This window comes from Pinus tabuliformis, chromosome 1_1 (assembly GCF_031772625.1).
Source record: "Pinus tabuliformis cultivar Carrire ecotype Pingquan chromosome 1_1, CPIR1, whole genome shotgun sequence".
NCBI lineage: Eukaryota > Viridiplantae > Streptophyta > Pinopsida > Pinales > Pinaceae > Pinus > Pinus tabuliformis.
Window position 1 is genome coordinate 368,420,594 of NC_142297.1, and position 18,200 is coordinate 368,438,793.

The 18,200-nt window shown below is 36.2% G+C and overlaps 1 pseudogene; it reads right to left on the reverse strand.

Moving 5' to 3' along the window:
- Positions 1-289: 289 nt before the first annotated feature.
- On the reverse strand, positions 290-3,546 carry LOC149213146 (polygalacturonate 4-alpha-galacturonosyltransferase-like; annotated as a pseudogene).
- Positions 3,547-18,200: the final 14,654 nt, after the last annotated feature.

The window sequence follows — 18,200 nt, forward strand, 5'->3', positions numbered from 1 at the left end:
AAAATTTGTGTAATTACCTGATGAAAGAGAAATATTAACTAACAAAGAAAAGAATACTTATTAGGTGTTTACTTCCAACTTTTAAGGAATACGATGAGGACATAAAATTTGTAAATCTTAAAATTGGCTAGGCCACTACACCTCCAAAAACCTGACTCATTAAGCCATAAACTAGAAAACTTCTGTGGAACTCCAAAAAAAATGAATTAGAATGAATTGTCAACCAGAATCAAGGGCCTTTACACTTTACATTTGACAATCTATTGCAGTATGAATATTGAGGTCACAACTATTCATTTATATTGCACTGTTGTAAGAAAGGATGATCATATTTTATATATTTTGTCTAGTAATGCATGCACTTCATCATTGCCAACTCTAACCAAGGTTTCATGTTCCCATTGTAATGAACAATTGTTGCATTGCCAATCTCTGAACAGTCGATGGTAGGATTATATCCTAAACCCAACACATGTAAAGACTTGTCCAAAGGATGGGTCAAGCCATAAAATCTTCAATCCACAGGGTAGTGTTCCAAGCTTCCACAACATTATATCCTCATTCTAACATACAATAAAAGAAAAACTTAGAAATCGAACAAAGAAAAGCCCATTAAGTTTTCTAGCTAATTACTTTAGATTTACTTCAAATACTTTAAAGTAAGCATCACAGGAATTAACATAAATAGACCACACTACACACTTACCATGTTCTGCCACTTCTGATATATTCCAATTATATCTTGTTTCTTCCATTCTTTGAGATCAATTACATTCATCCCATATGCCCAACCACAAGCATTAGGATCAAAGTGCCTGGCTATGTGCGGATTGGAAAAATTAAGGTATTTGTCAAACCAGCGAAAGCTTTCTCCACAAGTTTCCACTGAACCATTAACCTTTCCATGAAGTTCTACTGACCACAAGGGCATCAAATCTTTCTGCACCACAATATCATCATCCAAGAAAAGGATCTTGTCCATTTTGGGATAAACTTGTGGAAGATAGAAATGAAGATGATTTAGCAGGGATAAATATTTTGGATTGATATATTTCAAATTGGAGGAATGTGCTGAGAGTGTAGTCGAGTGATCTTCCTTGAAATAATACTCTTTCATAGCTGCAATTTCAAGTTAGCAAAGCACAGGGAAATAGGAGGAATTGAGCGATTTAAAATCATCAACATTTTCTACATGTATCGTAGCTTTCCCTAGGGGATTAAGTAAAAGCCACATTTTCATGGCCCCAAAATTTAACTCGTCTGTGATGAGATGAAATACATGTTTCTCAGATTCCTGCAAACACATGTAAATCACCTACAATGAGATCCAAATATTAAACATAAAATGCAGCAAAACTGTTGGACTTCCAAACTTTAGATTAATTTAAATTAATAACACTTCACCTTAGCATTCATGATAGTTGAATTCACAACCACAGATGCAGCCAATACATTGTCCGAAAATAATGCATAGTGATAAAGAGTCGGATCCTCCAACTTGTCCTTTTTAGAAAATTATCACTATTCAAGAGGGAGAAAGTAATAACCAATGGTTAATTGCATGGACAGATAGTGCATGCCCTTGGGAACAGACTTTGTTGGCACCTGACTTAAAAATTTACTTTGCTTTTCCAAGGTCCTTACTTGCTCATCTGTAGACTAGAGCATGGCTTGCAACTTCTTTGTTACTGTCACACAGCCATAAAATTGTTCTCTAGCCTTGGATATGACATGACCCATAGCCTTGATCTTCTCAGGTGCACTGAAACATTCATATCAATTATCGGTCATAAAAAAGAGAATGAAAAGTAGAAAGATTGACACACAGACTGCAACTTGAAAAGAAACAAAGGATATGAACACCAAATGAAAATGGAAGCACTTACTGCTCTTGATATAGAAGCAGCCAATGCGAAAATCCAAGGGGTAGTGTTCCAAGCTTCCACAACACTCTATCCTCATTCTGACATACAATAAAAGAAAAACATAGAAATCGAACAAAGAAAAACCCATTAAGTTTTCTAGCTAATTACTTTAGATTTACTTCAAATAATTTAAAGTAAGCATCTCAGGAATTAACATAAATAAACCACACTACACACTTACCATGTTTTGCCACTTGTGATATATTCCAGTTTTATCTTGTTTCTTCCATTGTTTGAGATCAAATACATTCATCCCATATACCCAACCACAAGCATTAGGATCAAAGTGCCTGGCTGTATGCGGATTGGAAAAATTAAGGTATTTGTGAAACCGGGGAAAACTTTTTCCACAATTTTCCACTGAACCATTAACCTTTCCATGAAGATCTACTGACCACAAGGGTGTTAAAGCTTTCTGCACCACAATATCATCATCCCAGAAAAGGATCTTGTCTAGTTTGGGATAAAATTGTGGAAGATATAAACGAAGATGATTTAGCATGGATAAATATTTTGGATTTATATATTCCAAATTGGAGGAACGTGCTGAAAATGAAGTCGAGTTATATGCCTTGAAATAATACTCTTTCATAGCTGTGGATTCAAGTTGGTGAAGCACAGGGCAATAGGAGGAATTGAGCCATCTAAAATCATCAACATTTTCTACATGTCTCATAGCTTTCCTTGGGGGATTAAATAAAAACCACACTTTCGTGGCCCCAAAATTTAACTTGTCTGTGACGAGATGAAATACATGTTTCTGAGGTTCCAATAAACACAATTAAATAACCTACAATGATATCCTAATATTAAATGTAAAATGCAACAAAACTGTTGCACTTCCAAACTTTAGATTATTTTAAATTAATAACACTTCACCTTAGCATTCATGACAGTTGAATTCACAACCACAGATGCAGCCAATACATTGTCAAAAAATAATGCATAGTGATAAAGAGTTGGATCCTCCAACTTGTCCTTTTTAGGAAATTTCGCTTTTCAAGGGCAAGCAAGTAATAATCCATGGTCAATCACATGGACAGACAGTGTAGGCCCTTGGGAATAGTCTTTGTTGCTAGCTTACTTAAAAATGTACTTTTCTTTTTCAAGGTCCTTACTTGCTCATCTGTAGACTGACACATGGCTCACAACTTCTTTGTTATTGTCACACAATCATAAAATTGTTCTCTAGCCTTGGAAAGGACATGTCACATGACCCATAGCCTTAATCTTCTCAGGTGCACTGAAACATTCATATCAATTATCGGCCATGAAAAAGAGAATGAAAAGTAGAAAGATTGACACACAGACTGCAACTTTCAAAGAAACAAAGGATATGAACACCAAATGCAAATGGAAGCACTTACTACTCTTGATTTAGAAGCAGCCAATGTGAAAACTATTACCTTTGAGGTAGATCAAAATCTGCATTAAACTCACCCAATATACGCTGACATTCTTTAATACGAAGCATCACTTCATGGTATAAATCAAGATTATTCCTATATTGGGAAATGTTTGAGTTCATCCTAGCCATGATCAATTGGTCTCGCATCAATCTAACGGTGGAATTAGAATTATCGTTCTCATTCTCCCGCCTCCAAATGCTGTATTTTCCCATGACAGCAGAATCTACCTCGTTGGAACATTTAATTGTTGTGTTTTCAAGCTCAACTCGCTTTTCTTCATCCTGTTGAATCCTTTGTTGACCTTTTCTCCCTCCTCTTTTGTCTCAATTGATGTAAGCATTAAACTACTATAAATTAAAGCATACTCTGCTAAATCTAAGAAATATAAAAATTTTCTATTGGAGAAGTAACATTCAAAAAGGATTTTGGAAAATAATATAACAATTCCCTTTTCCATGAGAACAAAAGGTAGCGATCTAGTGCAGCAACGAATTTTACCCTCCGTGAAACTTTTTTTGGAGTTTCTTCAAGCTGCAAATGGTCTACATTACAATAACCATTGTCCTGCGAGTTTGACTAGACATTACCTTACAGTAGGCTACCAACATCATAGACCAGTTAACCAGGGAAAATCAAAACTTACCATCAAGAGCAATCTCTTTGACGTCTTGATGTTCACTTCCTGTGTCATCCTCTTGAAATCTCGTAAGAAGTTCTTCATCATTGGAATTTTTTTCTGCTCCTCGTCATTCATTTTACCCTCCTCAGGATTTTCCTTGCCTTCTTCATTGAAGATCACACCATATTTTTGCGAATGTAACTTTTCTGAGCTATCTCCAGAATTCGTTTGCCTCTGCTTGATGTACACCATTAGAAATAGAGAAGCACCCCAACCAATGTCAGTTTTCACTTCCTTCTTAATACAACCCTGCTCAACTACACAGATCATCATCGCATATGTTTCCTTACATGTTCAATAGAGAAAATAACCAAAATCTTCACCAATCGTACCTCAGAGTTAGTAATATCCCTTTGGTTTACTTCGGAGGGTTTTTCTAATACCCGTGAGTAAGATAAATCATTCCGTCCAACAATATTTAAGTATAGAGTTCTCGAGTCCTCTGTGTTAGCTGTTATGACATCATTCACCTACCTAGTAAATAAAATTTATTTTCAATTCTCTACTCAATAGGGGAGAAATCAAATTTAAGATAGCCAAATGCAGCAGGTTTCTTATACTTTCCTCCTTTGGGAAGAGAGAGTCAATGCTCTCTGTTAAACTCTGCTTTCTCCAGTCATCTGCCTATTCCTGTGAACCCCACAGATAAATAGATAAGAGTGATTTTAAACATATGACAGAGCTCTAGTATCCTCAATAATTCCTCTCTATTTCAATCCACTCAGGTTGATTAAATTTTAGTTTAGGGACACTATTTATTTTCTGGGACTAGACTAACATAAGTGAAAGTGCATTGCCCAGATCCTGAAAAAGAATAAAATGGCCATAGAAAAATAGAATCGGTTTTCAAGATGTGGAAAGAGAATACCATTCTAACAGATCCATCTCTTGAGAAGTTGTACCCTGCTATTTTAAATGACAAAAAACACATAAAAGGTTAGGTAGAAAGACTTGATGGAGAAGAATATCTATACAAATACTAAAACACTAAAAAAGGGGTTTCTTTGCTATCATGCATATGCTAAGATAAAAATTTCATTACACATCAATAATAAAATGGTGTGTATAATATCTATCGTTTGTTTTGGCCTTTGTACTCTGAACACTGTGAGAATAGTGTGAAAATGATATGTATAGCAAAAAGTAGCTGGTGAACAAGATTGTCGTTGTGAATTGGGTCTCGGTTGGGTGGATCAGAACTGGTTTTAGCTTTACTGATGAGAAGTGGATTTAGCTTTATGGATGGAAAGTGGGTCTAGCTTGGATAATGAGTGGACAGGAAGAATGATTGTTACCCTTCCCACCTAGATTCAATTCCCACAATATTCAATTCCCATGAGTAAGATGTTGAACTAAATTCTTAACAAATATTTTCTTATAATACCCATCCAGCTTATGCAAAATCCAACGCACACTTAGTACCATCCTACTCAGAATGAGGAGTGGCCAGCGAATTCACCGAGCAGTTTTCCAGCGAATTTACCAATCATATGCATTTCCCTTTGTTAAAAAATGGAAAGAGCATTGTTATTTCTTGCTATCGGGATGAATGGTTTCATTATCTTTGGCAAGGGAAATTACCCTAGGGGCAGTTTGTAAAACCTTTGCTTTTGCATGAGAGAGGTACAAACTTCGAATCTTTCTCTTGGTAGGTATTGTACCGTGTTAATGTGGAGATGGAGTTCACAGCTTCACATAGGTCAAATGAAAGGAAACCTATAAAGAAAACTCGCAAAATGTCTGGAAAAATGCTAGAGGTGCTAAAATTTTGACAATAAGCGAGGAAAGTATGTTTGATAACATCTACGCCTTCAGATCCTGTGAAAAAAGATAAAAGGAAAATCAAATTCCAAAGTAGGTCCATGGGGTTTCGGTTCAATGGTTAACCGGGGGTGGTGAAGGAAAATGAAATTTTGAAGTAGGTCCATGGGGTCTTGGTTCAATGGTTAACCGGGGGTGATGATAATTCCCCACCAAGGCTCAAAACACATAAATACATTATTCAATGGGTTCTTAATGAAAGGGATCTTTCTAAAATATTATAAGACGACTACACTTCATTGTAATGGAGATCTTACTTGAATGTTGTAAGAAGTCTACAATTCATTCTAATACTACCATATTAAGAAAGGGAATGCTTGCCAATAAAGACAAATTAAAAACTGACCTCCCCATCCTCCATTTCTACCATGTTGGTAGCCATACCACTCTCCATTCCACACACCTCCTCTTTTCACAGGCATCTTTAGCTCTCAACCCTAACACCACTTTTGTCTCTCTCCTCCTCCTAAACAAATATCGAGCAATTCAACCCTTACTCAATCATAATCCTCTTCATCAAACCCACATCATGGTTAGCAAAAATATATGAAGTTAGCAACAACCAAAAAAACCCTTAGATATCATATATACTTCAGAGCATTTGATAGAAAAATTTACCAAAGGCATTACGAAATGGATAGATCAACTGATTTCATATAGTATTGAGAAAGAAGGGGACACTGACATGGTAAAGACCTAGATGAAAATGGGCATAGGGGTCAGAAGTAGACAGGTTTGATGGTCTCTGTCTTTGTTAGCCTTTTTGGTTAAAAAACCAAAACATATAATTAAGGGAAACAAGTCATTCAGATTCATATGCCAACATAGATGTTATTATTAATGGGGATCCTCACTAGTTTGGCTGATTGTTCATACACTACGACATAGGAAGAGGAAGAACATGTAGGCAGTGTTGGGTATATATGACGCCCCTCAACTTACTAATTTAACTGAGCAGGTACTGACTTAGCATGCCTTGCATTGAGGCAAGTAAAGGTAAAGGGAATGCTAGCGGGGTAATTTGATGCAAAGCAAGGGTGAATTATGCCTCCCTGAATGCATATCCTGAGACTATGTTTAAGATTCACAATTCTGAAGCTGCGAGAATACTAGAGTGTAAGCACAAGAGAGAAGCTAAACATATTGTGATCTAACATTTAAAATGGTGACTTGTTGATTGATTTCTCATTCAGAATGAGGAGAAAAAAATTGATGATTGGGCGAGAGAAATGATGAGTGTTCTATTGAGTAAAGGAAATACATCATTTTGAGGTGATGGATAGATCTTAATGGTCTGGGATGCCAGTGTTAGTAAAACCTTACCTAAATGCCTTATGAATGCCACATGGATGAGTGTTACACTTACATTATTGATGCACTAACCATAGGGAGTTGGTATAATATTCATGGTTATGGGTGCTTACAAAACTAGGTTTTCACATACCTATGAAGTGAAAGGGAAGCAAGTAACCTTTCTTCAAGATAGGAGTAAGGATGTAAGCTTTAAACAAGCCAACAGAGAATTTTTTTTTTAAAGAATACATTTTACACATCCTGTGTCCATTAGTCCAAACCGGTTTATAAACATAGTGTTGGATTAATGTCATAGCAGTTCTAGAAGTTGTTTTGATTCTCAGAAAACATGTTGTATGTTGTCGTTTGCTTCGAATTTTGCACAAGAAACAGTTGGTCCTTTAACAAGACTCAGGTGTGCCAACATGCAATGAAGAAGAGGTTATTAGCATTGCGAACCCTCTTCTGAGATCAATATGTCAATTTTAAATTTAGCATAAATTGGAAATAAAACATATGATGTTCTAGAAGCTAAAAGACAGACAACACAGGAATCTACAACTTCTTACCTCTATTGTTGTCATGTTTAGCTTGCCCTGCCAGAATGGTATCAAAGTTAATGTGAGGGCAAGGTATTAGAGCTAAGGTGAGGGCAAGCCAAAGCAAGGAAGAAATAAATCACAAGAAGTTTTCTAACAACACTGACCTCCTTCCTCTTCAAAGATAAATCATTGTGAAGCACTGAAACTCCTACTGCAAAATTCTAGGTTGCAGATTCCAGAAAGAGAATGAGATCAAGGCCCCATCAATCAAGCATATCTAGGACATAGCTCTTTGTAAAATTGTTGGTCAAATGATCTATATCTAAGGCCTTTTGTCATGACTACAGCCAGGAAGCTTTGGTTGCTTTAGGGTCAAATCTTCTATTATGAAATCACCCTTGGATTGAATTTGGTTTGGAGATAGTGTCTCACTCGAAATTCCTTCTCTGTTGTAGGTTTATATAAAATTATATCTAAAGCTATAAAGTTCCTAGCATATAAGCTCATATATATAATGTTATTCTTGAGCTCATTGAAATGCCTTCGGCCTTGTATTAGGGCTTTGTCTGTCTCACAGAGAAGTATAAAGGGCTACAAAAGGTGAAGTATCCTCGGCCCTTGGACATCAATCAAGAGGGTTTGAAAAATAGTGTTCATGATTTTCCATTGGGTAGATGCTTACTGAAGGTAAAGGATCAACCTTTGTGCGTATTTGAGATTCTGGTATCAAAGGAAAGGGGGTTCATGACAAATAAATATCATTTCAAGGATCTTGAAATCTGAAACACAATGTTCTAAAATCTCATTTAAATAGGTATGACTGTTATTGGTGTCTAAGCCAAATGCATCTCAAAATTTGTTCTCATATCAACTCATTGAGGCAATCAGGACACACAAATGGGTTTAGCCTAGAGCCATCACCTTTTATATGATTTTTACATCTTGGATTTAAAAAACCTTTATATACTCTAATTAGTAATTTCTAGTACCCATGCTCTGTGTATGCTGCACATTATTTTTCATAGCTGCCAAATTTTCATTCCATCAGTTAAAGCTAGGATAGAATTAGTCTTAGTCAAAGAAGTCTATTTTATTTGATGGATTCAAACTGAATTTAATTTACTATGGCTTTTCCTTTCCTTTAATTTACTCTGGTTTCAATAACCATCAAATCTTCCAAAGATAGAAATTCGATAATAGAACTGGAGTCAGATAGAGACTTACCGCTGTGAGAAATGGATACAGTTGAAAGTTCTTTCCCAAGGCTTGGCAGGTCGATGGGCTCCATGAATTTTTTTCCCTCTTCCCCAAATTTATCAACGACCTTTGCTGCAGTAGCCTTAGAGGGGTTTTTGTTGCCTCTGCTAGGGAAAATGTATGATTTCGAAGGACATGTCCAACAACTGAAGCTTTTTCATCAGTTAACCGAGTCCAGAATTTCTGGAATAGGTCTATCAACCTCTTTCACTGCCTTGGAGCAGAGGGCGACAACCTATAGAGAGAGAATGGCATTTTTTGGGTGATGATGGAAAGGAAAAGCCCTGTTTGACCCTTATGTGGGTTTGGGTTTTCATAGTGAAATCAAGGAGCCACACAAGTTCCAGTTAGGTGTGCCATTCCCTACACAAAACCCCAACAATCCCCTACCTCTATCCAACTGGAAGGGAAAAATAGGATACTCATAGCAAAACATTGGTCTCCATTACTGAAACCTCCTCGAGAATTCAATAATTCATGGTTTGAACAAAATTGTTGAAACCTTCTCCAGAATTCAAAAATCCAGGGTATGAACAATGCATCACCCATTGTTCTTCTTCCATTATTGAAAGCTCCTCGAGGTTGCTCCTTGAGGGTTTGAACAAAAATGGCATCACCCACCTCGAAATTTTATTTGGTGATTGGTACGCAGGAGACAAAATATCTTAAATAAAGTTATTAAATTGCCATGGTATGTTTTGACAAGCTCTTATGAAAAAAAAAAATATATCTTCTAATGCCTCTCAATGTCTTCCATGGGGAATTTTGATTATGATAAATTTAATAAATTAAATTAAATTTTAAGATGAACTCATGTAGTAGTGATTCAATGGAATGGAATCATTTTTAAATGCTTTGGAAACTTTTTTTCACGATGTTTTCAGATACATTTTTTTCTAGACATTTTCACCTTTTTCAAAGGGGGAAGAGGCAATAGTCTCTTGTAGTAGTGATTCAATAAAATGGAATCATTCTTAAATTTTTGGAAACCTTATTCCATGATGTTTTTAGACATTTACTATTTTTCTAAAAAATTTCACCACTTTCAAAGGGGCAAGAGGCAACAGTCCCTTGCTGCTCTTTCACAAAAAGTGTCATGTCACTCCTTGTCAAAGGGACTACAGTGACACACTTCAAAATGTCACATTTTTCCATGGTTTGAGTCCAGATTTTAAGCCAGTGAGGTGGAAGGGTCTCTAAGCTTGTTTAGCTGCACAATTAAAAATGAACATTTCACTATCATTCTCATCTTCATTTAAAAGCTCATGGAACATCTCTGTCTTCTCTTTTTATCAATCTGATAAATAGTTTACATATGGAAGAGGGCATATCTTGGCTAAAAACATGGGCTATAAAGTTTGGGGAAGCATGGGACAACAATAAAAGGTCTACTGACAAATGTAGATCCTCCCAATCTTCCCCCCAGGAATAGGCCTCAGTGCAAAATGGCTACATGAATCTTCAAAAAAAAAATAGGATGAATATTGTGCTTACATGCTGAAGTTTCATGAATAAGAGACGGGAAAGGATATTGTTGGGATGTTTAAGAAGAATTTAAAGCAAGATACATAAGCTCAGAAACCCCAAGGATAAACCCAAGTTAAACATATGAGCTCTAACCCTCGTCTCGAGTCATCCAATGCTACTTCTTCACAGAAAGTCTATTATTGGTTTTGGTGGATAAAGAAAAAAAGGAGAGGGATGCTAATGATAGGGAAGGAAGAGTGAAGATGAGATAGATGAGATCGATGTTTCCCCTAGACAATGCCATTTCCCCTATCCCCCAAAGTCTATTTCCCCTTCTTAATGAAAGGCATATTACATTAAATATATAAATAATTATAAGCCATGCATTTTGATGCCCTTGTACATTCTTTTTTATTAATGAAAAATCTTCGACTTACAAAAAAAAATAACACACTATGCTCACACACAATGCAATAAGCAAGCCTCCATCGATGTTATGCACTACTTTAAATGGATTTAATAGCCTTGGATGGCCCTAACAATCATAGTTGAATGTATATGATATTAACTAATTTAACCAACAAAACATGCCTTCAACAATGGTAACTAAACTTACACTCCATTTACTTCATTAAACAATCAAGTGAGGCTTTAATAATTGTAACCAAACATACAAGTCGTTGAACAAGTTAACCAACCTAACACAACTTTAATAGTGATAACCAAATTGTACATGTTACTAATCAATTGACCATTGTCTCATGCCTCTAACATGTGCAATTGAACATAAATGTTGTTGATGGGGTTGACCTATCTAACATATCTCCCACAATTGTAGTCAAACATGCATGTTGATTCGGTTAATCTCCTAGATAATGTTAATCAAAAATACATATTAATATCCACCTAACATGTCACTAATAGTGACAATGGAATGTGCATGTCAATGGCTAAGCTAATTGACCTTATATGTTGTTCATGGAGATGATTAACACATAGCTCACTAAGCTGACCAAGTTGACAAACCATTGGTTTTGTCATTGAAATAACATGCCTTTAATAGACACAACTAAATGTACATGATGTTACACCAGTAAACTATCACGACATACCTTTAATATTAGTAACAAAGTGTGAAAGTTTTGGATTGGGAAAACCAAACTAATATACCTATGATAATCATAATTGACCATACATGTTTGTTGTGATCAACCCTTCAAGTTTTCCCTTGCTTCTATACAAAATTAAGCATTCCATGCAACTCTCAAAGTAACTTTGATATATATAGAAATTAAGTTTGTATTTACATGTTCGATTTGTGTTAAAGTGTTTCCTCTTTAAAGGTCATAGGATTCGATCCAATGTAAATTAAGGTATGTACACATCCATAGATTAAATAGTTAAAGCATTGAATGGAGGGCATCCCGTGTCTCACAAACAAGGGGGTATCATATGTCAACTTAGCAGCTACCTGCATTATAACTTAATATTAAATAATATTCTTATTTTTTCAATTAATATGAATGCTTCTAATATTTAATACTGTTAAGGAGATTATGCCTTGACTAATTAGTGAAGTATTTAATATTGGATGAGAGAGTTGTAAGGCTGAAATTTTGGCTACCACGGGTTAAGTTTGGTGTTTGTATTATGTCAATGCAAAATTAGATTTCACACCTCTCCAGGAATCAATCAAAATCATTTACACATACCAATCAAAGGCATTCAATAGATGGTTAAAGAAGTGGTTAGTAGGAGTTCACTATCATATCTGTCCAAGGGTTTCCAAACTAGAGAAACAAGGGCATGTTGTTTATTTATGGGCTAACATTCGAAAGATTGCTATGAGGAGAGGAGTTGGTGGGAGTCGTTATTATGAAAAGGCCCTTCACCTCTTCGTTTATTTCTTAAGGTAGGCTTGAAATAAGTGATTATAGATATATGATACATATAATATGAAAACCGCTCACAACACAACAATTATTGAACATTTGCATGAGACATAACTTAATTTATTTTCAACATATTTTTTCTTTAAAAAAGGAAAGATATGCTACCATGATGTAATACAATGATTCACCAATATCGGGCACCAAACAAATGACTTGGATCACAGATGTTATGTACGATGACAATCATCCACTATAAGCTATGATTATTAACCACTCTGACACCCCTCGTTTATGGTCACTCATTGAACATGCTCATGAAATTTGAGATAATTGGACATGGTTAACATGCTTTGGTTAACAGAATCTAGTATGGTGTGAGGGCCTTGCCTACAATGCAAGCTTTCTAACACCCTTTACAACAACATTGCTTCACAAAAGGCATTTGACATTGATTCATAATTTTTCCTTTGTATATGAGAAAGAAACTAAATGTTACTTCTACCTTATCCAAGATAATGCTCTTGATTACAAATTGAACAATGTATCATGACATTGCCTTTCTCTCTTTGTGTGAACTTGTTCAATTAGCATCTAGATACCTTGTGAGACAAAACTCAATGTATGTATTGTATTTGGTATTGTGTCAATTATTCAATTTTTATGTCCTAATATTGTGTTAATGGCCTTCCAATGCATGGTCAGTCTTGCATTAAAATTTTGACATTGAAAATACCAATTTTACAATTTTGGCAATCAGAGGCACAATGTTGGGACAATGTGCATCCATATTGGTGGACAATGGGGCAAACAAATTTTTTATTGATGCACAGTTGGTGGAGTGAAGAGGCATTCATAGATTGATATATATCCTTAACAACGTGGGCGAGAGAGGATTCCCATGCTTCACCTCAGTTGTCTTCTTGGTTGTTTGTTTGATATGTTGAGGAAATGGTTGATGGGACAACTGTTGAGGATATGGTTGATGGTTTGATATTGAATTCAAAATCCTTCCTTGACCCTTTAGCCAAAGAGGTGTCTCCTAAAGTATCTCCAATAATATCCTATGAAGAGTCATAACATTTAACCTGGAATTATGGCCCACCATGATCATCTAATAATTAATTGAAATAGCACTAAACCCCAATTTAGGGATTGGGTGAATCATATGGTGGGACTATGCTAGTGGGAACCCTAAATAAATGACTTGAAAACCCCTTGATTTTCTACCTTGATGTCATTCATCTCCCAAATTTCTTGTTGCATGTACAAGTCCTAGAAAGCATGACAGGGAAGATGAGAGGGAGTTGAAAAGGACCTAGAACATCATAAATTGCATCCACATGGATGAACATGGAATGGGAATTAAGGTCATGAAGTATACTAGAGTGTTAGACAAATAGGGTGCATCAAAATATTTTTGGAGTGTCCCAAAGGGCAATATACAATTCTTATCTCCTCTAAAATACAATATACGTTTATTGTGGTGATAGTAACCACAAGATTCTTAGAACTAGTGGTATAGTGCTTGGTCATGAATGAATATGTGGAAAAGAAATCTAAAGCTTTGGACTCACTGGCATAAAATAGTTCATGGGGCCAAATCAAAATTTCAAGGGACGTGTCAAGGATCTCTGGTAAAATGGGGTTAGTAGCCAAAGGATACCTTTCAAATAATTTAAGGAGAGTAGGGAATATTTAAAGGGGGCCAACTCAAGAAACCATAAGCAAGAAAAGGGGGAAAGTATCTAACAAATATGGTTAGAGTAGGAATCAAAAACCTCATCCTTGAATGAAATGGTGGTCTACACAGGGCTCATGAGAGAATATGGGATGGAGGGTAGATTGGCATGGTCAGAAAATGAGAGAAGGGTTTTATCTACTAAAGGAATATGGGATGGAGGTTATGTCTAAGTTCAGGGCGTCCTTTAGCTTTTTTGACAAGGACGAAGGTGGATGTATCACAACAAACGAGCTTGGGACAATAATGCATTCTTTGGGTTGAACCCCCAATGTATATTGGAAGTGGTCCAAATGTTTTATATTCAATAATATAGAGCCAAATACAATAAACCAAGAAAGAGTAGTTCTAATCTGCATGTAAATGGAACATATTAAATACACCATTCCAAATTGATTTTACTCTGGAGAATCAAAGAAATAGATGATTCTAGTCATCCATCACCTCCATACAGAGTAAACAACAACCAGGCGCACTCTATCCTTTACGACACAAATTGTCCCATGCCAAGATGAAGCCAAAAAGATACATTTACTGATATTCTTAGGTAGAGCGAAAAAATGAAGCCAATATACAGGGATGCTATGAAGGATTGCTCGAACTAGAGTCAACTTTCCTCCTAGGGAGAGCCTCTTGTGTGCCCATGATAAAATATATAGTGGATTTTCTCTATAATTCAACTCCAATCCTTAATTCCATAAAAATTATGTTGGAGCATAAATCTAAGATATTTAGAATCTGCATCCAATGCAGTGGAGATAACACTAAAAATATGATAAATCTCCAGTACCAATGCATCATTTGGGTAAGAATAAATCATATGAGATTTAATATAATTCATAAGAGTCCAAAGACTGATGAAAAGAGGTCAATCTACCAAATAGTAACACATCATCGACAAAAATCAAAGGAGTAATTGTGACTTGTCTACCTACACACATGCAGCGAGAATTACATTTAATCCATCTACCTCCACACCTGCAGCCAAAATTACTACCCTTGTGAATTTTGTCACTAATTCTTCGAAAATCCAATCCCTTATTCTCAATGTCTTCTTCTCACAAAAGTTGTCATAGATATTTTGAAGTAGGCATATTGTCTATTAAAAAATATTTTGTAATTTCCTCCACCATCCTTGTAGAAATTATGGTGTAGAGTTGCAACTACTCATGAAGTTTTAATCAAAATCATAAGACACAAGCCTACTCTACTTCTCTCTAGAAGTTAATTCACAATTTAGAACCAAAATTGCATACATGCAATAAGAAATAACACACATGCACACAAAAATTTTCCTAAGGAAAACAATATGCTAAGAACCCCAATGTCTGTTTGCACTTATATGATCAATAGAAATGTATTGCAATTTATTTTCTCAACTGAGCACAACCTACAAGTGAATAACCTGTCTCTCTACTCACTGAGAAGCTCTAAGCTGGACTTAGTAAATTTCTACCTCTGCTTGAGCCCATATTTCCTTGTACTTGGGAATTTTTACAAAATAGATTGCGAAATTCCCAAGGTTGATCATCTGACTGTATGCAACACCTGTACACTCATGGCTAGTCTACAGTTCATGTTACACTACCTTGGAATCTCCACCACAGCTGGGGAACTTGAATTCTCCATGCATTAGCTATTTTGGGTTGATTTATTAGTTAAGTGGATGATCACTGAGTTTGACTGAAGTCCCACTGCACAATTTGCCTTCCACTAGTTCCTCAAGTAGTTGGAACTAGTTTAACTGAAAATAACTTGAGATAACTGACCTTGTTTGCTACAACTTAACAATCATACATTCTTAACTGAACTATAACTCCTCCAACTCGAATTTACTATGTAAACCAGGTGACACAAGCCATGTCACATAAGTTAACTGCATCCAAGCTGTCTGTTGATGTGGAAATTCAATTTTTCTCAATTTAATGAAGGAAAAAACAAATTGAGAATTTCTTGCTACATTTTTTAAGACTCCCTCTCTGCAAAAAAGGGATTATCAGCCACCCCTATCCTGCACCTAAGGAGTTTGAACTTCCCTCTTGACAAATATTTTGTCAAAATGTCAACATCTTACTCCTCTATCAGAATGGAGTGTAGCAACATCATCTGCCTCTAGACACAGTCTTGTAAATGGTGATATTGGATATCTATATGCTTGGATTGATCATGAAATATAAGATTCTTAGAGAGATTGATGCAACTCTGATTATCACAATTGGATCCATCATCTGACCAAATAGTCCAATAAGTATCTTTCTCATCCATATCACCTCACATATTTCCTGACTTGCAGCCATGTATTATGCTTTTGTCTAGCTGAGCACCATAGATCTTTGCTTCCTATCGTACCAAGAAACAACTACAAACCCAACACTAAAAATTACACTTGATGTACTCTTTCGATCTAATGGACTTCGTGCCCAACCTGCATCTGTGAAGCTGCACAACTTCACTCCCCCTTCTTGTCTATACCATAGCCCAAATTGGGTAGAGCCTGCGAGGTACCGTAAAACATGCTTAGTTGATTCCAAAATAGTTTGGTTGACCTAACCATTGCATGTCTTAGTTCGTTGATTGCACATCACATATCTGGTCATGTGTTCACAAGATACATGAGTGGACCCACTAGTTGTCGATAAATGGTAGCATCCACTTCACCTGAAGTGGCATCCTCTTTCCTCTAGTTGTTCGCTAGAGGTGTTTCCATGGGTTTACAACTCTCCATGCAAAATATCTACAGTATCTCATTTTCATACTTGCCTTGAGAGACAAATAATTACCCATCGCCTTGTCATACTTCCAACCCGAGAAAGTAGTACATGAGACCCATGTCTTTCATTTAAAATTCCCTTGCAAGGTCCTCCTTGCAAGATATGATCAATGTCTCATCACTAATTAAAATAAAATTATCAACATATAAGTCAATAATAAGAAATTTACCTTCTATCCATACGTGATGAAGTTTACATCTAGTTCACTTATGGTGAAGCCCAAACCGGTGAGATAACTATTGATCTTGACGTACCAAGCATGAGGTGCTTGCTTAAGATCATTCAGTGGTCACTTGAGTTTGCACACATGAAACTCTTGGTCAAATGTCTCAAAACCATTTTGTTACTCTATGTACACGTCCTCCTTAATAACCCCATTCAGAAATGTTGCTTTTACACCCATCCGGTGGATATTCCACCCCATCTGTGTAGCGAGACGAAGAATTGATCTAATGGATGAGTACCTTACTACAGGAGAAAATGTCTCCTCATAGTCAATTCCCTCAACTTGAGAGTACCCCTTGGCCACAAATATGGCCTTATACTTCTCTATTCTTTCGTTTGTTGCCCGCTTCACCTTGAAGATCCATCTCAAACCCACCATTGATTTATATGTTGTTCTTGGGATCTTTTGCCAAAAACGGTTCTTTACAATGGATTCATATTCCTCCACCATTGCATCAACCCATACAGGTTTCTCTATTTCTTCCTCAAAATAGGATGGCTCAATCTCTATAAGCTCAGTCATAAGAGCCATGTCACTAGTATACCTCTCAGGTGACCTCCTTTGCTTACGCAAATTTGAAGGATATGCCACATTCTCCCTCTCATCCTGCACAAATCTATCAACTTCCTTAGTTCTTTTTCTACCTTCTCTAGAGGTTTTGCTTTAGTGAATGTCTCCACTCTCTGCTCCACAATTCATGGTTTCTCTACAACTTCTTGAGGTTCCTCTTTTTGAGCTAAACTATCATCTTTTGGTGGCATCTAAAGCTCCCTCTCAAGAGAGCACCACATAGATTTATCCTCATCAAAATTTATATCCCTTCACATAACTATCATTATGAGTGATGGCAAGTACACATGCTAGTTGTGGGTAGTTTTTGTGTAACCCAGAAATACCCTGAATTTTGCTGTTGACTAAAGCTTCTTCCTTGATTTTTTGGAGACATGACAGTAAACAGAGGCTCCAAAAATCTTGAAGTGCAACACATTTGGCCTTCTTCCCAAGAAAGCCTCCTTCGGTGTAATATCATGCCAAGAATCTGATGAGAAGTTCAGTTTTGCAAACAAACTATTGTATTGCATGCCTCAACCCACAAATGAAAAGGTAAGCCTTGGTCATGCAACATCACCTTTGTTGCTCCCAAAATGCTATCGATATTTCTCTCAACCACCCCAGTCTG